The sequence below is a fragment of the Pleurodeles waltl genome, chromosome 2_2, assembly GCF_031143425.1.
Source record: "Pleurodeles waltl isolate 20211129_DDA chromosome 2_2, aPleWal1.hap1.20221129, whole genome shotgun sequence".
NCBI lineage: Eukaryota > Metazoa > Chordata > Amphibia > Caudata > Salamandridae > Pleurodeles > Pleurodeles waltl.
In genome coordinates this window covers 706,254,828-706,279,009 of record NC_090439.1, presented here as the reverse complement: position 1 = coordinate 706,279,009, position 24,182 = coordinate 706,254,828, and the positions used below count along the sequence as shown (strand labels likewise).

At 45.8% G+C, this 24,182-nt stretch overlaps 1 protein-coding gene across 1 annotated transcript in view; it reads right to left on the bottom strand.

Annotated features, from left to right (window-relative positions):
* MTFR1 (mitochondrial fission regulator 1) overlaps positions 1-24,182 on the bottom strand; it is a 252,410-nt gene that overhangs the window by 105,343 nt on the left and 122,885 nt on the right. The gene's annotated exons all lie outside the window — the stretch shown is intronic.

The window sequence follows — 24,182 nt, the reverse complement described above, 5'->3', positions numbered from 1 at the left end:
CCCCTCCCCAAATATCAAACAACTAATATTTGATTTACAACATAATACAAGCAAGTTATCAAAACCATTCTGGGGAGTCAAACTCGTACCATGTGTGTTGGTGAGAGTAAGTTGTGAGTTATATATGCCCAATTAAAATTAAGTGCACCTCTTTGCAAATCTGCACGTTTAACTCTAAAATTAGGGATTTACCTATTAATAACCCCCAACCCCTATGGCAGAATTGGTACATGAAGTAAAGTACGGGGATTGACTCGCTCTGAACCCAATGAGGATTGGTTGGCTATTTCTCCTGAATGAACGCCAAAAACGACATTTAAGTAATAAGCTACAACCAATCTTGCCTTCTTGAGTGTGCTTACACCCTGAACATTCCATATAATGAATTGTTATGACACAACATATTAAGCAGTTTGTACTTGGGTGCTTTTTTTTTTTTTTTTTTTTTTTTTTTAAATAGTATCTAGGTACAACAAGAGTCTGCATTTGAAGCTTGCAGTAAAATAAATCTGGTAATAAAGACCATGGCTGTCTTTACATTCAAACAAATCTCCCACTTTCCCCAGGTCCTCACACTTACAAACCAACTTGTCAGCAACAATTCCCCCAACTCTCCAAAATGATTAAACTCAATTGGCACCACATCACCCTGCATTGAAGCATGTCAGCCACCATTCACTCTGATCTATTTTTACTATCTGTAGCAGTGATTTAATTTAATATTTACATGAATCTGTTCATGAAGCCTATAAGGAAACCCACTCAAGTCGGCATTCCTGTAACACAAGAAGCACAGGACTATTCAATAAGCAGCACATTCCTGATTACGCCTTAGCTCCCCTGACTATCACAGTACCTTCTGCCCCTCCCGATCTGGCTGACACTCTCTTGAGCTGGTCAGGTGTGATGCCTGTTTTTCCATAACTGCAGGGTATAGTATTACGTATTTCATCTCTCCATCTTGAAGGAGGCACGTTGCCTCAGCAAAAGTACCCCCCCCCCCCCACTTGGCTTCCTCCACGAGCAGGTAAAATGGAGGTACAACTACACCTTTTGTCCTTGGTAACAGAGGTCACCTTTTCTCTAGCTAGTCTCGATGCTGCCTTTCTGTCTTTACAATTCAATACCCTACTAACAAAATGAGCCCAATAGAGTTCCCCCATGGAGATCTTGCTGCATGGGATTTATGTGCCCTTTCCACCTCCAGCAAGTTGGACATTTAGTTCCTACCAAACAAATCGATCAGCAGTCACTCCACAAATGTCTTCACACTGGCTCTGTAGGCTGACTATGCAGTGCCTGTAAGACAGATGTTACTTCTCTTAGACCAGGCGTCCAGGGCTTCGTTTTTGGCTTTAGTTGGGAAAAGCATTTTTCCCACGAGAATACCCTTTCACTTGTGAATTTGGAACATACCCTAGATCTGAAATTCTCTGCTTCACCATATCCAGTCTGCTTGCATGAATGTAGTCTCGCCTTCATTTGAACGAGTCTTGTGGTGAACAATTGTGTGTCTGTTGATTATTCACTGCGGTCTGGGGGCATATACGGCATCTTGCTGCGTGAGTGAAGCAGTCTTGCATTTATGGATTCCAAATCCTCCTTGGGCTTGTAGCAGCGAAGGCACACTGTATGACCTATTATGGGTATCACCTGATCATGCGTACCCACTAGTCAGATTTAGAGAACCCTGTGCAACAGTCTATAGGCCAGGCGCCACTTACTGGCCAATGTGCTGAGTCATAACTTATTACTGCAGTTTCAGTTACACTCTTCCCCCAAGCCATGCTTATGGATTTGCTTATACAAGCTACAATGTCCAGGCCCAGCAGAGGTCATACCCACTCAAACTGGTCTACTACTGTAGGACCACTACTGTGATACCGTGCATCTTTTGCATTGCAGTCAGTCCCAACGGGGCTTTCTGTGCCACATTCAAATCAATCAACCAGCCGGTTGGGGCACAAATCAAGACTGCACACCTCTTTCTGATTCTCTCAGAGCTTATCGGGGACGCAACCAATCTTTCTCAGCCGACACCCTTGGGTTCCACTCACATCACCAACTGTTTCTATAGCTCTTCTGCAGCCATGCTTCTGCGTCAGCATTTCAAGATTATCAAATGGTCCTCAGCACAGGGCTACAGGTTCCGGGTGCCTCGACCCAGGAGATTCAAGTTTGCAACTAAAATGTTGTAAATGCGTGTGTAGAGCAACCAATCCATTACAATCCAGTAAAGACTCCGATTTGGGACGGATTGAGAATTATCACATGCAGAGAAGCCCATTTTGGAAGCCATCATGGATGTGGGCTAGGCCAAACCCTGTTTAACTGCATGTTTGACACCATTATTCAAAGTGCATTTATTATATTCTATATGTGCATGATAAAATCCAAATATTTTCAAAAAATCCCTGCAAACTACTCACACACCATGTGCATCTTGTAGATGTGCTTATAACAGTTCATTTTACATTAAAGAAAAGCAAGAGTTTCTTACTAGAACATTATGAATCGATTTAACATGCTGTCATGCTCCCTGAAGATGGAAACTAAATTGACACACACTACTTGTTTATATCATCCACAGAGAACAATCACATGCACATAACTTCAGTTCATGCACATAAATATCGAAGAGTTTAACTGACCTACAACAGTCTTCAAAATATCCTTTATAGCAAAGCTAGTGAAGGTAGGAGAGAGGAGAAGGAATAACATCAGAAGAAAGTTTGAGATTAGGCTTCACAACATTTGGACAGAAAAGGACTCATTTAATTGAATACTTTAAAAGAAAACCTCATCTAATCAACACAAATGCTTCTGCTTTAATGCTTACAAATTAACTAAGATGTTTTCAAGGGCTTACAAGAGCATCAGGCATTATATAGGTCATTATAATCATCAAGGACGTGATAACCAGATGGAGACAACATAGTAAATGGCAACAGAGATTTCCCAATCTCTCGCTTCCATGGGACAGCAAAACCTTAACTCTAAATAACACATACAGGATGGAATGCTAAATGGTGGGAATTTACTCTTAGTGACACAGTCCCTTTAACTGCACTATTCTACGATACTGTTACATGAACATTAGGAGCATTAATCAAATAGCTAGGGATTTCCAAGATGGATATACTTGTGTTCTGTAATCAAATACTGAGTTTTCATGAGATAGGTGGCAAGTATAGAAATAAATGCCATCTTACAGCTAACATGGACAAAGGGAGAGTGACTCAAAAGCACAGGAGCGTACTCAGATATTATACAATGTCTTTATCAACACAGCTGAAAGTACACATTGAAACGTAATGTACTGGACCTGGTGATCAAAATGACTAAAGAATGGTTATTTTGGGGGAACATCAATAAAACATACATAAACAAATAGAATATATATGGCTAGTACATACATTAAACAAGCAATGGCAATAACAATAGGTGTGGCTTATGAAAGCAGGGCCAAGCTAGACCTATAAATCCATGTATGTTAATGACTGCTCTCCTCCCATCGGTTCTGCTGCCAGAGAAAAGCACCATAAGTTACTAAGACACTTTAATAGCATTTCCGTGTGATGTGAGTGCCCCTGAAATTTAGGTCAGGTAGCTGGATAATAAAGAAAATGATCACAGCTGTGGGGATAGCAAGCACTTTTTTGTAGAAGCACACAACGTCTGCCCAATCAAAACGTACTCCTAGCACCCAACACATGGGTGGAGCTAAAGCCTCTCTCTAGTAATGCTCAAATATTTGCCTGGCGGAAGCTGCATTGCCAAGCAAAACCATAAAAAGAACCCATTAGCAATACATAAAACATTACCATTTTAAGTCCATAATTCATTATTTCAATAAAAATCCTTTGTTTAAGCAGTTGCCCTTTGTCTTATTCATCATACAAAATATAGATACCTGGACACAGCAGAGTCTACTTTTAGATGATCTTAGAACTCAAAATGCCACTGCATAATGTATGGTTACAAAAAGTGGGGCAGAGAGGAATTATCCAAGTATTTCTTTTAACTTTGGTAAACCAGGCACAAACACAATAAATGATGTTCCGTTTATAAGTTGCCTGACAGGCAAAGGTCTGAGTTTCAGCAGAGGTTCACTGATTACTACTGAAGGAGTTCACTGGCAAAATTCCATGCCTACATTTCACGAGGATTGAGGCTTGCTGAAGGCAGCTCAGTACGATTTATAATCTGTTCAAGTTCCTCGACACTCAAAATCAAAAAACCTCTCAGTCAAGCTTGTGTCTCAAACATCTGCATGTTCTGAAAGTGCAGCCAATATCTTAATTTCAGGTGTTCTTACAATCCCTTCAGGATTGTCCCAAACTTGATGCATGTTCAACTTATAAAACTAAAACCTGACATGGCTGAACCATGCTAATTGCATAATGTGTCTATCCCTTTCAAACCAGCAAATACATCCTTGTAAGTTTGAGGGGATTTGCTACACAGGAGGCTCATCCAGTAGGTTAAAGGACTGCACTGTGCACCATGTTACCAAGACCCAAGTCCAGCCATAGTGGTGTTAAGGGAGTGTTTTGCAGGAGATTAAGAACCAATCTCATAAATCTATTTTCCACTTTCACCAGATTTGTAAGACTCCAGAAGCGCAGTCCCCAAGCCACCTTGCCCAATAAATCTCTAGTACTGACACTCCCAAGTAATTGAAATTCTTAACTTGCTCCTCCTCAATGCTTTCTACCTCCATCTCCCTCAAAAGACTTGTGTGGATGAAAAGCTGTAATTTTTATTTTGCTGGTACTTATTTCCAGATCAGGCTGTTTATAGGTGAAAGAAAATCTATTGATCAATATTTAAAGGACTATAAGAGTTTGAGATTAAAAGGATGTTTCCTGCAAAGAGGAGCGCACTGTACTGGCAACTTGTGAGGGGTGAGGGGTGGGGGTGGGGGGGTAAGAGTCCTTGTTGCAGTCATTAAGTATATTAATTACCCTATTTATATGAAACGTCAATAGGGCGGGGTGAGCATACACTCTGCCGGACACTTTGTTCTATTTTAATTTGGCCAGTTAGCATGCCCTTCTACCCCATCTAACTTGGGCATAGTAGTTATTATACAAGTGTATTATAAAGTCAAGTAGGTTTTTGGGAGTTTCAGATTCAATAGTACCAGATCAAATGCTGCCCCTTAGGTCAACAAATACTAAATACAATTGACCCTTGTCCAGAGGGACCTTTTTCTATAGAATTATTATAAAATAAAAAGAAAACAGGTTTGTAGCGCTTATAATGTGTCTGAACCCTATCTGGAGGGCAATGCAATCTCGGCCTGTGGTCAATACTTGCCTGCTGAAAATCTTTCAAACCTTCTCAATCAGGCTGATAGACCTATTGTTTGCAGGGCTATCCTTGGTCCCTTTCTTATGCATCAGGATAATGTCTGCCCCTCTCCAAGAAAAATATCTTGTCACCATCTGCAATCGCCTAGGATAATACAATCACAAAGGGTCCCCAGATGACAGTCTCAGATCAATAGAGATCCCCCAGGATCCTGTCCAGTGCTGAAGGCTTCAATGGCTTTCAAGGTCTCAATAGCTTCCACTATATCCTTCATTAAGAAACAGACAGGGGAACCAAGGTGGCCGTCTGAACTCTATCCTCCATTTGGGTCACTGCCTCAATCATACCATAATTTTCTCTTGATCTAGCTGGCTGGATCTTCAGGGTAAGAGTATACCCAACGGAGTCAAACAGGGTGTCCTAGGTATTTGTTATTGCGATCTTGTTATCAGGGGTATTCACATAAGGTTTGAGGGCATTAGCAACAGTATAGTAAAAATTGGCGAGAACATCAGGACTTTCCACAATAGAGGACCACTTAATACGTCTCCTGTTACAATAACATTTTGGTATCTCAGGGGCAGTGCTCAGTGCAGAAGTTCAATAAGGGGCATGTTCCTCCATGTAAGAGCTAGGGCAGTAAATCACTATCACTTCAATTTATTACAGTCATGTCACTCATATTGGACCATATAAGTAGGTCAAGTAATATATAATCTATTTTACTTTTGGTCTTTGCCCCTTTAAATTTGTGCATGGCTTCCCAGTCTGATGCAAAACGGCCATTACAGACCTGAGACCTTGTGCCAAGGTTAAAACTGCTATTCTTAGAGGTGATCTGGGCTGCTTTTTTAGGAATGGTGCTGATACTGCAGGAATCTCCCATTCTACATCCTCCTTATGGCCTGAATAATGCTCAGTGGTTCAAATGTGACGTTAAAATGACCAGCAATGAGTAAGGAACAGTTAGTGTTGCTCTGGTATAGTCTTCTAGTCTTTCCTCTGCTTGGCTCTTTGATTATATACATAAAAACATTTAATAAAAGATCCAGCACAGGAGATAAGTAGGCCTAAGATGTCGGGCAACCTAATACCTAGGTATTGGATTTCACAGAAAAGGGTAGTTTCTACCCAGATTGTTAATCCACCTGATGGGTTACCCATTAGGGAGGGTCTTGCTTCTATGCTCTAATTCATGTAACCAGATCTGTAGATTGATACTAATGACCATTTTTCAAAAATACACAAATTGGGGGGGTGGGGAGTGGAGGTTATACAGGACGGCGGACAGATAAGGTGAATTTTTGCACCTCTCTGTCCCCCTTGATACGGGTTCCCCGGCCGCTGGCCCCTCAGGGCGAATCACTGATCAGCTCCCATCCCTCTGTGCTCAAGGAGTACCCTGGCTGAACAGGGCGCAAGAGGTGATGGCAGACGGACAGCTCAGACCGACGGGCTCAACAACCAAGGGCCCGAGACCCCACAAGATGGCGGCACCCCTCAGCTACCCGTAGGAGGCCGGCAGTAATGGGGAGAGCAGCCTGGGGGGCACTTGGGTGGGATGCGGGGGGTGGAGGGGGTTGCTTCCTGATGGAGAGACACCAGAGGGACCCAGAGAGAGGTCTGTCGGTCGCGGACAGAGACGCTCAAGACTGACAGGAAGGGAGATGCTGGGCCCAGAGGGTTAGGGGTAGGGGTACAGGGTCACGCACAGGAGAAGTTGGAGCGATGCGGATGGGGGCCCCAACTGGAAAAGAAGAGTTGATTTGGCCTGCTGCTGGACCCAGCTGAAAGCCTGGTGAGTGGAGGTGGTGCACGTGCGGCAGCACTAGTGGTGATTGAGGAGGGAGGTCCCTGGTCGGCCCATATTGGAGGTGCCCTGGACGGCTGAGACTCGAGGTGGCCGTGAGAATGGCGGAGTGGCCCTAGAAGACTCAACTGCGGGCCCTTCACTACTTAGTAGTGGTGGTGGTGCCCCATCCTGCACTGGCATAGCGACCCAGATTGGGAGTGACCAGTGGCTCCTGCTGGTGGACCCCCTTGACCGCGTTGGAGTCCAGGAGGGGACTGGAGGTGCCAACGCTGACAGAGGCCCCTTGTTGGAAGGAAAGGGGGATGCCCACGCTCCGTAAGGATCCCTACAAACAGAGGTGGCCTCAGCCTGGGAGATGGCCAGATCTTGGACTAGGGGGTGACCGTCACCAGCTCGGTGGCAGTTCCCCAGGTGGAGAGGCTGAACAGGTGCTCAAGTGTGGTGGTCCATGGCGACTGGGGTGCAGGTGGAGTCCACAGCGCAGCCCACAACCCTCACGAGACCTGCGTGTCCACTGAGAGGTGAAGTGTGGAGCAGAGCCCAACAGGGCCTATTTGGGGGAACGGTGAGTGATGGCTGCGGCAAGACCCAAAAAGGACGGATTCATGAGACATGCTGATTGGGCCCGCAGAACGAGTTACTTACCTTCGGTAACTACTTTTCTGGTGGATACATTAGCTACCTGTGGATTCCTCACCTAATGAATACTCCCATGGCGCCAGCATTCGACGGAAATCTTCTTACTAGTCTCTGCACGTCGACGAGGACGTCACTCTAGCCCACGCGACGCCGTCTGACGTCATACAGGCAATAAGAGGTCCTCGACGACGTGCGGACGTCAGTACCAATCATTTTTTACGTGCATGAGAACAACCAGGCAATGCAATGAAAGAGCAAGGCAACATCCCATTACATTGTAAAAATACACAACATTGCATGAATAACTGTAAATCTTTTATATATATATATATATATATATATATATATATATATATATATATATATATATATATATATATAACTCTCTCTTTTTTTTATTTTTTTTTTAAATATATACACATCAAGTATATACACAAAGATATATACATATATACATATATATAAATAGAATATATACAACATCTATTGCACCCTCAAAGACCAAGAGGAGCGTACTCAAGGATTACTTGGTAAGACCAGAAAGGCAACGGGGAGGCGGGTGGGACCGTGAGGAATCCACAGGTAGCTAATGTATCCACCAGAAAAGTCGTTACCGAAGGTAAGTAACTCGTTCTTCTGATGGATACAACTACCTGTGGATTCCTCACCTAATGAATAGAGTCCCAAAGCAGTACCACGCCCGGCGGTGGGTGCCTAAATGGTCAAACCAAGAAATCCTGCAGCACTGACCGTGCAAAATGGCCGTCCCTTCTAACCTCAGAATCCAAACAGTAATGTTTTGCAAAAGTGTGAAGGGACGACCAAGTTGCGGCCTTGCAGATGTCGACCACAGGAACACCTCTGGCCAAGGCCGAAGTGGCCGACTTAGCTCTGGTGGAATGAGCTCTAATGCCCTCAGGAGGATCCTTCTTTGCCAAAGAGTAACAGATTTTAATGCAAAGAACAACCCACCTGGATAGTGTTCTCTTGTGGACTGCCTTTCCTCTCCTCTTGCCCACGTATCCAATAAACAGCTGATCCTCCAGCCTGAAATCCTTTGTTCTATCAATAAAGAAGCTCAACGCTCTCTTTGGGTCCAGACGGTGCAGTCTTTCTTCCTCTTTGGAAGGATGAGGCGGAGGATAGAACGTGGACAAAGTAATTGCCTGAGCCAAATGGATGGGTGAAACAACCTTCGGGAGGAAAGCAGCCTTGGTCCTCAACACCACCTTATCCCCATAAAAAGTTGTATAAGGTGGCTTTACTGATAAGGCCTGCAACTCACGCACTCTCCTTGCTGATGTTATAGCTATCAGGAAGACTGTTTTTAAAACCAAATACCTTAAGGGGCAAGAATGCATAGGTTCAAAAGGGGACCCCATAAGGAAAGTCAGGACCAAGGACAAATCCCATTGCGGCATAACGAATGGCTTTGGAGGATATTTATTTAGAAGACCTTTCAGGAATCTGATAACAATAGGGGATTTAAATAAAGATGGTTGGTCTGGAAGACATATGAAGGCTGACAAGGCCGATAAATAACCCTTAATGGTAGCCACTGCACAACCTTTCTGCGCTAGAGACAGAGCAAAAGACAAAATGTCCGATAGATGAGAATGCAAAGGATCAATCTGCCTCTCTCCACACCACGCAACAAATTTAGACCATCTATTAGCGTAGATCGATTTAGTGGAGTGTCGCCTGGCCGCTAATATAACATCCACTACCTCAGGCGGGAGAGAGAAGGAACTCAGGTTGCCCCGTTCAATCTCCAGGCATGTAGGTGCAGACTCTGGAGGTTGGGGTGTAGAACCTGCCCCTGCGACTGCAAGAGGAGGTCTGCCCTGAAAGGGAGACGGAGCGGAGGGCACATTGAGAGTTGGAGAAGGTCGGAGTACCACACCCTCCTTGGCCAATCCGGAGCTATTAAGATGACTAGCGCCCGGTCTTGGCGAATCTTCCTCAATACTCGAGGAATCAAGGGTATGGGAGGAAACGCGTAAAGCAACTGGCCCCACCAGGTTATTTGAAACGCGTCCCCTAACGCTCCCTGCATCGGATACTGGAGGCTGCAGAACAACGGACAATGCGCGTTCTCTCGAGTGGCAAACAGATCTACCCGAGGAAACCCCCACCTCTGGAAGATTAAACGGACTTGATCTGGATGGAGACGCCACTCGTGGTCTGCCGAGAAATGGCGACTGAGACTGTCCGCACGCACGTTCAAGACTCCGGCCAGATGGTTTGCTATCAAGCAAATCTGATGGTCCTTTGCCCAGGACCATCGTCGAAGAGCTTCTCTGCAGAGAAGGTACGACCCCACTCCTCCCTGCTTGTTTATGTACCACATCGTGGTAGTATTGTCAGTTAGGACCTGTACCGACTGACCACGAAGGGAAGGGAGGAAGGCCTTGAGAGCCAGACGTACAGCCCGTAACTCTAACAGATTGATGTGAAACATCTGTTCCTCTGGAGACCATAGACCTTTGATCTCCAGATCCCCCAGATGAGCTCCCCACCCTAGAGTGGAAGCATCCGTTATGACTGTGGCCACTGGTGGCGACTGCTGGAACGGCTTTCCTTGTGAAAGATTGTTGCTTGCAATCCACCACTTCAAATCCACAGCAGCATCTCTGGAGATCTTGACAGTACCCTCTAGATCCCCTTTGTGTTGAGACCACTGCCTTCTGAGGCACCACTGAAGAGCCCTCATGTGCCAGCGAGCATGCGTGACCAACAGAATGCAGGAGGCAAAAAGACCGAGCAGACGAAGGACCTTGAGGACTGGAACTACCGCTCCATTTTGAAACATTGGAACCAAATCCTGAATATCTTGAATCCGCTGAGGCGGAGGAAAGGCCCAACCCAATGTTGTATCCAGTACTGCCCCTATGAACAGGAGGCGCTGAGAGGGCTCTAGGTGAGATTTGGGCTCGTTCACCGAAAAACCCAGGTCGAACAACAACTGGGTTGTTGACTGCAGATGATGCGACACAAGCTCCGGGGACTTGGCTTTGATCAACCAGTCGTCCAAGTAAGGGAATACTGCTATCCCCTTCCTTCTGAGTTCTGCCGCAACCACCGACATCACCTTCGTGAAGACTCGAGGTGCTGAAGTAAGACCAAACGGAAGGACCGCAAACTGATAGTGTTGCGATCCCACCACAAACCGGAGATACTTCCTGTGTGACTTGAGTATCGGGATATGAAAGTAAGCATCCTGCAAGTCGACAGACACCATCCAGTCTTCCTTGTTCAACGCCAAAAGCACCTGTGCTAGGGTCAGCATCTTGAATTTTTCCTGCTTGAGGAACCAATTCAAGATCCTCAGGTCCAGAATTGGTCTCAAACGACCATCCTTCTTGGGAATCAGGAAATACCTTGAGTAACATCCTCGACCCCTTTCCTGCTCTGGGACCAACTCCACCGCGCCCTTGGAAAGGAGGGCTTGTACCTCCTGTTCTAGCAACAGGAGGTGTTCTTCTGAACAATAAGAAGGGCGGGGCGGGATGAGGGGCGGGAACTCCCGAAAGGGAAGGGTGTAGCCTTTTCCCACAATACTGAGAACCCAAGTGTCTGTTGTAACAGTCTTCCATTTGGTGAGAAAATGCTGTAATCTTCCCCCTACAGGAGAGGAGTGAGTGGGAAATGGTGGAAGCCTAAGGCTGCTTCCCCTGCTGCACCCCGCCAGAGGATGAGTAAGAGGCAGAGTGCTGCTGAGAGGCTCCTCTGGTGCGGACCCTACCTCTCCCCCTGAAAGATCTATAGGGATGGGAAGAGGCAGGTTGCTGATATCTTCCCCGAAAGGAAGAGGAGGAAGAGCCACGCCCAAATCCACGAAACCTCTTGAAAAATCTGGAAGAGGCCGTGGAAGAAGGAGCTTGGAGCCCTAACGACTTAGCCGTGGCCCTGCTTTCCTTAAAACGTTCCAAGGCCGAATCAGCCTTGGCTCCAAACAGTTTGTCCCCATCAAACGGGAGATCCAACAATGTGGACTGTACATCTGCAGAAAAGCCCGAGTTACGGAGCCAGGCCTGTCTCCTTGCCACCACAGTTGTGCCCATTGCTCTGGCTACAGAGTCGGTGGTATCCAGTCCCGTCTGGATAATCTGGGCCGCAGCAGCCTGGGCATTTGAGACAAGATCCAAAAGACCCTGGGGAAGCTCTGTAAACGATGAGGAAATGTCATCCATCAGAGCATGAATATACCTCCCCAGGATACAGGTTGCATTGGTGGCTTTTAACGCCAGACTGCAGGACGAAAAAATCTTCTTCGACTGCGCCTCTAGCTTCTTTCAATCTCTGTCCCCAGGCACCGTTGGGAAAGAACCAGGCGCTGACTTGGATGAACAGGAGGCCTGCACCACCAAGCTCTCCGGCGTAGGGTGCCTAGATAGAAACCCAGGGTCAGTCGGAGCCGCCCGATACCTCCTGGCCACGGCTCTGTGAACTGCTGGGGAAGATACCGGCCTCTTCCACACCTCTAACACCGGATCCAGCAGAGCGTCATTAAATGGCAACAGAGGATCCGCCGCAGCTGAGGCCGGATGTAGCACCTCTGTTAAAAGGTTTTGTTTAGCCTCCACCACCGGCAAAGGCAGGTCCAAAAAACTAGCTGCCTTCCGTACCACTGCATGAAAGGAAGCAGCCTCCTCAGTATATTCCCCCGGGGACGAAAGATCCCACTCAGGGGAAGTGTCCAGCCCACTGGCCGACTCCAGTCCACGCAGCCCATCACCCGAGTCCTCTAGCTCTCCTTCCTCCAGGGCTCGTTGGTACTCCTGCTCTTCTAATACACGGAGAGCACGTCTCCTGGAATGAAGTCGTTGTTCAATACGCGGAGTCGACAATGCCTCCGCCGAAGTCGAAGATCGGCGCCGATCTTCAGAAGCCACCGACGCCGCGTCCGGCGCCACAGGTAACTTCGGCGCCGACAAAAGAGCAGCTGAAGCAGATGGACCCACCGGAGTCACAGGCCGAAATCCCGACGTCGACGGGATGGAAATCCCTGGGGCCAATCCTTCTGAAGCCACCGGAGCGGCCACCGGCGCCGACACTGGCGCCGAGCCCACGTTCCCAAAAGGGAGAAAGGGCATAAAGGGTGCCGGCCAAAGAGGCGCAGGATCACCCAAAGAAAAGGCCAAAGGCCCAGCCGGAGCACCCCCTGGAGCCATCTGTTGGAAGATGGCATACATCGCATTCAAGAATGCGGAACTATCGGCTCCAGGGGTGGGAAAAGCCGGATACTGAGGTGCCTGTCTCGGAGGCGACCCCGACGCCGGCCTCGACGTCTGCGCCGGAGAAAACACCTGAGGCTCCAATACCTCAATCACCGACGCCTGCCCAGGTGAAGTTGGAGACGCCGGAGAGGGCAACGGCGTCGAAGGATGCGGCGTAACCGTGGGACTGATCTCCCATGTCCTTTGGCGCCGATCCGAAGACCTGGAACGAGTCTCCTTCGAATGACGCCGAGATTCTCTACGGCGCCGGGAGTCTCGATGACGCCGATGTCTTGGAGAAGAAGACTTCTTGTGATGCTTCTCCTTCCATTTAGCCATAAACAGCTTCGCCTCACGTTCCTTGAGGGCCTTTGGATTCATGTGCTGGCATGAATCACAAGTCGAGACGTCGTGGTCGGAGCTCAAACACCAAAGGCAATCGGAATGAGGATCCGTCACCGACATCTTGCCTCCACACTCACGACAAGGCTTAAATCCAGACTTTCTCTGCGACATTATTACCACAGCGAAAGACTACGCAGCAAAAATACACTGTAACCAAAAAAGTAACAGTTGCTCCCTCGAAGATAACCGTTTCGAATGCACGGAAAAAAGGGAACTGACGTCCGCACGTCGTCGAGGACCTCTTATTGCCTGTATGACGTCAGACGGCGTCGCGTGGGCTAGAGTGACGTCCTCGTCGACGTGCAGAGACTAGTAAGAAGATTTCCGTCGAATGCTGGCGCCATGGGAGTATTCATTAGGTGAGGAATCCACAGGTAGTTGTATCCATCAGAAATGGGTAAAGTAAAGGTGGATGCTTTCACTACAGAGAGACTTAGGTGTGAGGTGTCTGAGAAAGATGGGGAGGCCACTATTCCTCGAAAGGCCTAGGCACATCGCACAGAGAGGACCTACAAGTGGTGAGTGAAGAGGGACTTGTCACAGGATCTGAAGGATGTTGATGAGAGTGGCCACCTTGGAAGGGCACAAGACTAGATGAGGAGACAGTGCAAACCCAGCAGGAAATAAATAGGCTGCAAGAGCAACAAATCGAACTTCAAGCCCGTTCGGAGGAGTTGGAGAACCAGTCAAGGAGGAACAACATCTACATCTGGGGAGCACCAGAGGAGTCGAGAAGGATGGCATTACCTTGTATGTCGGTGCCCTCTTTTGCCAGAGAATGGGGGAGGACTCAGACAGGGAGGTACGAATGGACAAGGTGCACAGGATGGGCCCGCCAACACAGTCCCATGTACCTACGGCAGACATCCTGGTCTGCATCCACGACTTCCCACTCAAAGAAGCACCCGCTTTCGCCAAAACCAGACAGGCAGCGCCGGAGACGCACATGCTGGGAGAACGCCCCACAGGGGAGCACCAAACCAGACCTTGAGACTATAGCATCTGAAAGAAGATTAGTCCTGGAGTCTTTAAGGGTGGACATGACGAAGTCTGACAAGGGGCAAGGGTAACAGGCCTAGAAATCGTGAAGATCAGGTGTGAAGGGAATAGCCGGTGGGGATGTGTTTGGAGAGGGGGTGCCCGATGCTGGATGGGCATTTAGGCCGCCAGCTCCCAGAACTCAGATTACCTCTCAGGAATATGCCAGGCAGCTCCAGCTCCACCTGGTGGGGTTGTTTGATTATGTTGTTTGAGTTTATTTTGTTTTCAATAGGCCCGGAGCCTCCACTAACACTCGGGTGGAGTCTGCAGGTGAAGTGGAGGTGCACACTGGCTAGCGCCAATCTTTAAAGTAGTCACACAATGTTAAGGGGTTGAAACACCCAGCCAAGCGTAGAGCGGTCCTCTTCTCTCTAGAACATATGCAAGCTGATTTGTACCCTTTAAAGGAGGCCCGCTTAATTCCTGCAGACAATCAGACTGCACTCCAGATCTTTCCCAACACAGTATTTTTCCTCATGTGAGACCAAGGTTCCAAGGGTTGCACTCTTTGTATTGCGTTCCTTCTGCAGGAGGGTGGCGGACAGGATGGCTGAACTACAAGGTCACTTGCTGGCCTTTAGGATACATGCTGGGGACTTTCAGGCATCCTCCAACTAGAAACTACACTTTCTGCTTCCACGCACACAAGACTTGTGCCTGCAATGATCTTTTCCTGGGCTCTATGGAAACCCAGCAGACACTGGCATTGAGCCATCCGCGCCGTCAGACCACACGGCAGTATCCCTAATGCAAAACGTCGTTCCACGACACCCCCCCAGCCCGTGGGCCACTGTCCTTAATGACTAAGAAACACTCCCCTGTTAAGAACAGAGGTGGTGGCTCAAATAATGAAAGCCATTGTCACTTTCCTGGAGATCAACAACACAGCAAACACATCTATCTCCCTACTGTGGGAAACGGTGAAGGCAGTAATTAGAGGGGAATTGTTTGCAATATCGGAGGCGGACAATAAAATCCAACAGGAAAAAACGGCGCAACTACAGCAGAAGGTGGCAGAACTTGAGAGGATACATAAAAGAACCTGGGCCCAGAGAGTTTGGAGGCAGCTCGGTGCAGCCAGGACGCAGCTTGCTGGGCTTGACATGGACAGGGTGGAATACAGAGTGCAGGTCCTATAGACCTATTTCCTTACTCAACGTAGACATCAAACTACTTATGGGCATCCTCACTTCCTGTCTGAACCCACTGATGCCTGGATTGGTAGACCCTGACCAGTCAGGCTTCTTCCCACACAGACAGTGTGGAGACAACAAGAAGTAGATTATGCACATATAAGACAAGGGAGCTAATGTTGCTTAGCATAGATGATGCAAAGGCGTTGGACAGTGTCCACTGGTTGCATCATCAGGCAACGTTGGAGCATTTCAGCCTTGGTCTCTGGTTCCGAGCCTAGATAGCGAGTGCCTATAGTCAGAGTCAACGGAGAGACATCCACTTCGTTCCTGTTGGTCGCTGGATCCTTATGGGTGCCCGCTTTCCCTCCCTGCTGCTTGCCCCTCCATATGGAGCCCATTGCATCGCGGGTGAGGGACAGCCCAGAAATTACTGGGGCTATCTTTGGTGGAGAAGAATATACCATCACACTTTATGCGCATGACGTGGAGGTTGCGCTTGATGATCCGCTAAAGGCCCTCCCGGCTTATATGAGGGAGGCGAAGGCTTTTGGGACGGTGTCGGGCTTCCAGATAACCCTCTCGAAATCCCAGGCACTCAGTCTTATGCTCCCGAAGGAGACGGTGGACATGCTGGCTCAGCAATACCCTTTTCAGTGTCAGAAAGACTCCATCCCATATCAGGGCATCTGGATAGCCAGGACAGTCCCAGAGTCATCAAAGATGAACTATGAGCTCCTCCTTCAGCGTGTTAAAAAATACATTGTCCAAATGGAAACTCCACCCTATTTCATGGACTGGTGGAAAAGCCGCCATTAAAATGTCAGTTCTTCATAGGACGCTGTTTCTTTTTCAGGTGCTGCCAACCGAGCCTCCTCCCAGCTCCCTTCAGGCACCGCAGAGTGAAATTAACTGCTTCTTACGGGCGGACAGGAAACCAGGGGTGGAGGAGAGGGGGCACGGGGTGTGTGTGTGTGTGGGGGGGGGGGGGGGGGGGGGGGGAGGTCGAGCAATTGCTGGCACCTTCCTCTGGAAGATTCCCTTTCTGCTGCACTGTCATAGACCATGGGGCCGATACTCGTTTTCTGTCACCTGAGATTCCTTGAAGGTATGGGATCAAACAGCAAGTATAAGAAGATTAACCTCCTTCCCCTCTCCCTTGACGTCCATTGCGGGGAACCAGGATTTTACACCGGGTTTGGACCAAGGCGCTTTTTGCCCTTGGACATCCCCATCGTGCTGCTCCATTGGACATCTGTTCGATGAAGAAGGAATACTCCTCGTTGAAAACTTAAGCACCCATTCGCTACCAGAGACGGAAAGAATACATTACTTCCAGACCCGCCACTGGGTGACACATCCCTCAATACGGGAGAAGACATGCAGACCTCTCACACAATATGAAAAATGGTTGCTGACAAAGACGAAAGACAAGCTTGCAATTTCTGACCTCTATGACCTGGTTCAACAGGCAGTCCAGATATCCACAATCTGGAATCGGGCACACTGGGAGGCAGAGCTGGGTAGACCTCGGACACCCACGGGACAGGAAGGCACTCTATTACTGAGTGCGCCACACAGCTTGTAGCGCAACTAGCACAGAGACTGCACTGAAGATTGCTATCTACTGGTATCTCACCTCGGCTTCACCAGAGGGACCACTCACCCCTCTGTTGGAGGGGATGCAGCAATTTGGGTACCTTGACCCATTTTCTATGGGAATGCTGAAGCTGGCCTCATACTGGGAGGGAATCTTAAACGATACTGATCGTCATTTGAACACCCCACAACTGCAATTCCCGGCCTATATTATACTGGGCCTATCAAACCCCTTGACGTTTCCACTTAAGATCCTGAATGGCCACCAGATCGGCCTAGCCCTAGCGGCGGCCCCACAAGATATACTGACTCACTGGAGAACCCCTCAGATCCCTACACAGCTTGGGTGGCTACATCGGTTAGGGCTGATCCTGGGGATGGAAAAGCTTACACTCACCCTCACTGGACGGGGTAATCCTATAGTGAGCTATGGCACCCCTTCCTATCTACTCTCTGGAGAATTCAGCAAGTTGACCTGCCCTAAATACTTGCAACTCCTTTGCTTACAAGGTAGGGATCACTCCTAGAGACTGGAAAGAGGGTGGCCATGTTGGAAGCCATATGTCTAACTCTTGCGGCGCAATAGTATAATTGTGTGCCCCTGGGGGGTGGGACAGGGTGGGAGGGGATGGGGTTGCATGGTTGACTGTCTCTTACGTTTGGTAGGTGCTGCATCACTCATTGATTTTTCATATTGAAAGTTAAGAAGGAAATTTGACCCATAAGATACACAAATGAAATTGGCCTGTAAAATTTCTCCAGTCTGGATCTCCCAACTTGGTCTTTAGTTCAGCCACATTCCGGGGTACGAACTGAATTTGAGAAAAGATGGATGTGTCCAAGGGTGGTGTATGAATTGTACTGCCCTGACACCATTCATTTGGACATGTTGTTGGTGATGGATGTAAAGATTTCTGCAACCTAGCAACCCCTAGTAGTACCTGGCATATACCCATCATAGGCAACAGTGACAATAGAACCTCTACTATGTGCGACATTGACCTGACTTTATTAATTGCTCTATTGACACATGCATGCAGTCTCCATGACTTGCATCAAGTGGGAAAGGTTGTTGCCTTGCATATGGTGCATACATCTTAAATTGAATTCCTAAACAGTTTAGTGAAATGGTACGTAAATCAAGCCTTCGGCCCCACCCCTCAGAAATCCATCTACCAATTCTGCAGTCTTACAGCAATAAAATCATATTCATATTTAGGTAGAGATTAATGCTTAACAAATGTGAAATTGGATATTATCACCAAATACCAATTACAAAACCTGATCCAATTAATCATTTTATTCAACTGGAACTCTATGTCCTTTGTTGCGCCCCGGGACACTCTGGGTAACCTGACCATATATAGCTTGTTGCCTTAATTTATTGTTGTATTAGTTAGCTGGAGCATACTACCCATTTTCCCGTTTTAGTTCAGAGGGACGTGATTAACCTCAAATTTGTCAATATGATCTTTCAGATCAAGAACTGTGGGCAGCTCCCACCTACACTGTTGGATTGAGCAGGGGCTCCTGTTACACCCATTAAGAATATCTTTTTAGTAGTCTATTGGGTCTAAACACCACCCTTATCAACGGACTCCAACCATCTCTTCACTAGAAATGGCCGTGGCTGTTTTCTTTTACTTGCTGTAGCATGCCTCCCCTACTGATGTCCTATAGGTATGTGACGTGCAGCAATGTACTCGCCTTTTTTAATCCCACACCAATTTATTCCATCAATGTTTCTGGACAATTCTAAGACTAACATTCTCAAATGATTGGTTTTACATCTCTTACTACTTTTGGGAGAGATGTCTGAGCTGCCATAAGAGGACTACACCTATTACAAATTATAGCTGGCTCAATAGAGACCTGGCCCTCTGATAACAGCCTCTGAAGAGAGCTTGCTTTATTATCTTGGGGTTGCTGTTCCTCATGCAGAGCAAACATAAGTAGGATTATCGGAGTTAAATACTTATGTTTCAAGAAGTTCTTGTAAAAAAAAAAAAAAATTGCATTTTAAGGACTGAACCCGATACACTGTACAAATCAGCAATTTCTTCTCACATATATTCATGAAATCACAGTATGGATGCAATGATGCAAAGCCCAAGTCTGGTAAGAATTAAAAAAAAAAAAAAATCAAATAAGACATTGTTATTTTGCAGAAAAGGATTCAAATTCAGCTTGGTCCGTGGTGGACCAGGTCTCTGACTTTGTAATGTAACTATTTCGAATATGTGATGGAACAACTAGGTCCTAAACAACTACTTCCTAAACCACTACTGCTAAACAACTAAAAAGTCTCAGCAACGAAGTACTGAACAACTACTGTCTAAACAACAATTCTTCCTGAATAACGATTACCTGAACAACGAATTTTAAGGTAAGTTTTTCTTTCCTTTTTATGGTTTATTAGTTGTTTTCAATTGTGTATATGTATCAATTCTAAAAGTTTATTAGTTGTTTAGAACTGATATATATATATATATATATATCTCAATTATAAACAACAACTAATAAACCATTAAAATAAAAAATAAAAAAAATAAAAAAATAAAAAAAACTTACCTTAAAATTCGTTTTTCAGACAAACGTTATTCAGGCAAAATCGTTGTTTAGACAAGTAGTTGTTTAGGACCTAGTTGTTCAGGATTTTTCCCACTATTTCTGTTACAAGTGAAATGGAAACATATCATTCCATGGCTTTCTCATGAGAACTGGCGATGAGTTGGCATCAAAAATGTTACATTGGCAGGAGGTCATGGTAGAAGAGCTATGAAAGGGGATTTGTGAAACAGTCATCTTTAGGGGCCCAGGAGACCCTTGCTTTAAAGTAGGAAATCGGAATATAAATTAGCAAAAGGCACAGCTTTGGCTTTCTGCTCTGAGGCCTCTAGAATTAAGTTACGGGAGTTTGCTGTGTTGTGATATGTTTTGCAAAGCACGGAGGTTCACTGTAACAGGTATATCATATGCTGGAAAGAAGCTTAAACCAAACTGGAAGGAACAACATTGGGTTCAGCACTCACAGAAGAGTTAATGTTCTTGCCTAAGTAACCTCATACGTAAGGCCTTCCCAAATGTGTATGTCATTAATTTGCCTAAGATGAAGAGGTAGAGAATTCCACTTTGTCAAAGGAAGTCAGGAGAAAAAACGACTGCCAAACGTTTTGCAGTGAAATCTGGGAAATGATTTCAGGAAGTTTGAAGGTTGATACAGAATAAGGAAAAGGAAAGGAAAATGAGTAGTAAAATCAGTTGTTGTATATACTAGGCAAAGATGTGAACAGATGGCAGGATTTGACAGGGATCCAGTGAAGTTGGATCAAAGCTGGAGGTTTCAGCACTAGTGTAGCTGCTGGACTCTGAACGCCTTCTAGTTTGTGACTAAGACTCAGGTACGCCAAGGTAGATAGAATTATAGTAATCTGTATCTTGTGAGATACAGTAAATAGATATAAAAGTTTCACGAAGTACATAGCTGGAAATAAAAGGACTTTAATCAGTTGACCTGGGTCACCAGTGACAGACAAATACATTTTCGGCCAGATTCCTCACACAGGTAAAAGGAGGGCTTGGGGCTGAATGAAGGGATAGTTCCCAGCAAGGGAAGATCTTCTGGGATGATGAAGCTCAGCCTTGGCAACATTCAAAATGAGAAGGCCTACTTTGGCTAGGCATTTGTGAAGAGCAGAGGGCGCCCCCTCAATGTTTAAACCATCTCCAGCAGAATTTGAGTATCAGCTAGATAAAAAAATAATTCAGAACCACTGGCTTTGATCAAGTGAGCTGAATCAGGTGCAAATTAAAAACGGAGTTCCACACACCAGAATTCTGATAGTATATCAAACAGGATAGTGAATGTAATAGGAGGAATCAAGACTTGAAAGTAACCATCACAGGGATAGCTGGACGACCAGGAGTGTTGTGCTGAAGATCCCCTTTTCTGGAACCCTTGAGAAAAATGCGATGATTCACTGTACTGACGGCTGAGGAGAGTTTTAATGGGATAAGTATGGCTGGCATGTTAAAGTCTGTGCAAAGATGCAGCTCACCTCGGGCAGACAAGACAGCCAACTCATCGCTATAAGTAGGGTGTATACCCTGTTGCGCTGGGTGGAGGGCAGAGGTGGCAGTTACATATTTCTGAAGCTGCAGGAAAACTGCTCACTTCAGCAACGTGACTGTATATGGAAGCTGGGAAATGGGCCTATAATTATCCATGGTATCTGGATCCAAAGAAGGCTTCTTCAGTGACATATGATGACATGATATAGATAAGCATGTTTTTGAGCCTCCGGGAAGAGTATCGACAGATAAGGAAGTACTGAGGATGGCTAGAGGTACAGAATATTTATGCAGTAATAGATCGTAACAGGGTGAATGGGCAGGTGGTAGGTTAGAGTAGGGGGTGGGATGAGAAAAGAACCAAAAGATTTACTGCCGTTCATAGTAAACCGGAAACTTTCTGCTGGCCTCAAAGAGAGTTCTCTCGATCTGCACTGTACCACAGCACAGATGACTAGATCAGCCACATGAATATGAAGAAAGCAATTAATGACTGAGTCACACGGAGGATAATGTTTAAGTATTTGTTTGTGAGATATGTTATTCCCAAAACAGATAATGCAAAAACTAAAAACTAAAGAAGTGAGGATTCCCTGATAAGAGGTGAGAAGGCAGAGGACCTACCTTTCCCTTTTAAATTGCTCAGGGCTTAGACAGTGGTATGGACATTAATGAAGACAATCACAGGGACATCACATTACTCACCTGCCAAAGCGTAAAAAAACAAATGTATTAAAGGGGAGACATGAAAACTCAGAACAATGGCAGAAGGTAAAGCTGAAATGCAAGGCCCTGCAGCTAATGTGGACAATGAACGTGAAGAAACAGCCAAACGTAAACAGGACATTTTTTTAAATAATACTGTCGAGGACTTAAAGTGTTTTCCTATAGTTAAGAAGTGACTGTATTGTCTTTAGATCGGACTTTTAAAACGTTAGCAGAAGCCGTGGGGTAGATCTAATGGCCTCATTTAACCTTGATTTAACATCAGACAAAGTAAGGATCTGAATGAAACTGTTCTGAACGCTTGCAATTAACACTTCATAGGTCTTAGTTCATAGATTTCCCTCAGTTTGCCAATTCCTACTGAAAAAAAAGATGCTTCGCAATGCTGGTGGATCTTGTTTCCCTCACTTTTAAAGTCTCATGCTTGGCCCCTCGTTTACTTAAATCAGCTATCAGCCCTTTTACCTTATTTTCACACAGTACATTACATTTGGGTCTGGCACATATGTGCAACTTACTTGCCCAATAGTATCATCAAGAGTTGACACATTGGTGGATTTCTATGATGGATGCTTTGAGCTTTGCACACTGAACATCAGCTGGTGCGCTTTTTCCAGATGCCAGGGTCTAGGGATTGCTCGGAGCAATCCATCATCTCTGGGGTACTATGGCTTTACTCGTGTCTGGGATGGTGTTTGGAGTGTCTTTCAGCACCTGCAGTTCTGGCTGATAATCCCATACTTTACTCTTGCATGAAGGCACGTACTATCACATTTATTTCAGCTTATTTCTGACCGGCACACTTCTTTGGAGGGCAGCTTCAGTCTCCTTCAAAGAAATAACCTTCAGAGACAGCCAAAGGTCAGTTATAATCACTTCAAGGCTCCTGTCTTGGCAGGTTGGTTTTCTAATAACAAATAGGAGTAGAAATGCTGAACTCCTAATTTAACAAGGCTCTAAAGTGTTACTTCCTTCATGAAACACAGACATCCTAGCCCACTACATTGAGTTTTCTCCATCAGGAGGACAGTCTGTGACTCTTTACATCTCAATATACTTTCTAAATACTACTGCTACTTTTTTGTACAGGCTTAAATACTTCAAATGTTCTGTCTACTTCTATGTAAATAAAGGGTACTGTGTAGTACTCAACTTAATGCCAGAAGGATATAACAATCTAAGCTTCCATCTTTAATGAAATGGTGCTTTATAACCCACAAAGGAGAGCTTTACTCTGCAGTAAGTTACTGAGGTTAACATTATACAAGTTCACAGGCTTCTAATAACTTTTACTGCAACAATTACTTTTGGTCTAAAATGGAAATTTGTTTAATGTTTCAAAAGTACATTATGGCCAATTAACATACCTCATAATACCACATAACCAAATAACATCTAAGTCAATATTTCAGTTTCCAGTGTTCCACATTGGCCTTGTAAACTTACATTTACTGGGAGGAGGAGGGGAACAATCGATTAATTTTCTTACCCCAGACATGTGGATATAATCATATCTGTGCATAGAAATGGAAAAAAGGACAAATACCCCGCACACCCTTTCTTGTGAGCTATGCACACTGGAAGAATAGGCATTTGGAAAACAGACATGTCAAACAACTCACAGGTGATATGAACAAGTTATTTACCTCCGGTAACGCCTTTTCTGGTGGATACACTAGCTACCTGTGGATTCCTCACCTAAAGAATTTTCCCCCATGCGCCAGCACCGGACGGAAATTTTTCTTCCAGCTCTGCACGTCGACGATGACGTCACAATTGCCCGACCCCCACAAGAAGCCGTATGACGTCATCCAGGCAATAAGAGGTCCTTGTCGGCATGCAGACGTCAGTTATCACCATTTTTTACGTGCCTTTGAGGCGAACAGGTGAACATTGATACTACATATTGGACATGAACACATCAAAACTTATATACCATCATTTAATTCAACCAATAGAACACATAACGAGTAGAAATAAACATCCTACTGTATACACTTCTACAATATCAAATATATCTACATATATCTACATATATATATATATATATATATATATATATATATATGGAAAATGTCACTTACCCAGTGTACATCTGTTCGTGGCATGAGACGCTACAGATTTACATGCTGTGCACTGTTCCTGCCATCTAGTGTTGGGCTCGGAGTGTTACAAGTTGTTTTTCTTCGAAGAAGTATTTGAGTCACGGACCGAGTGACT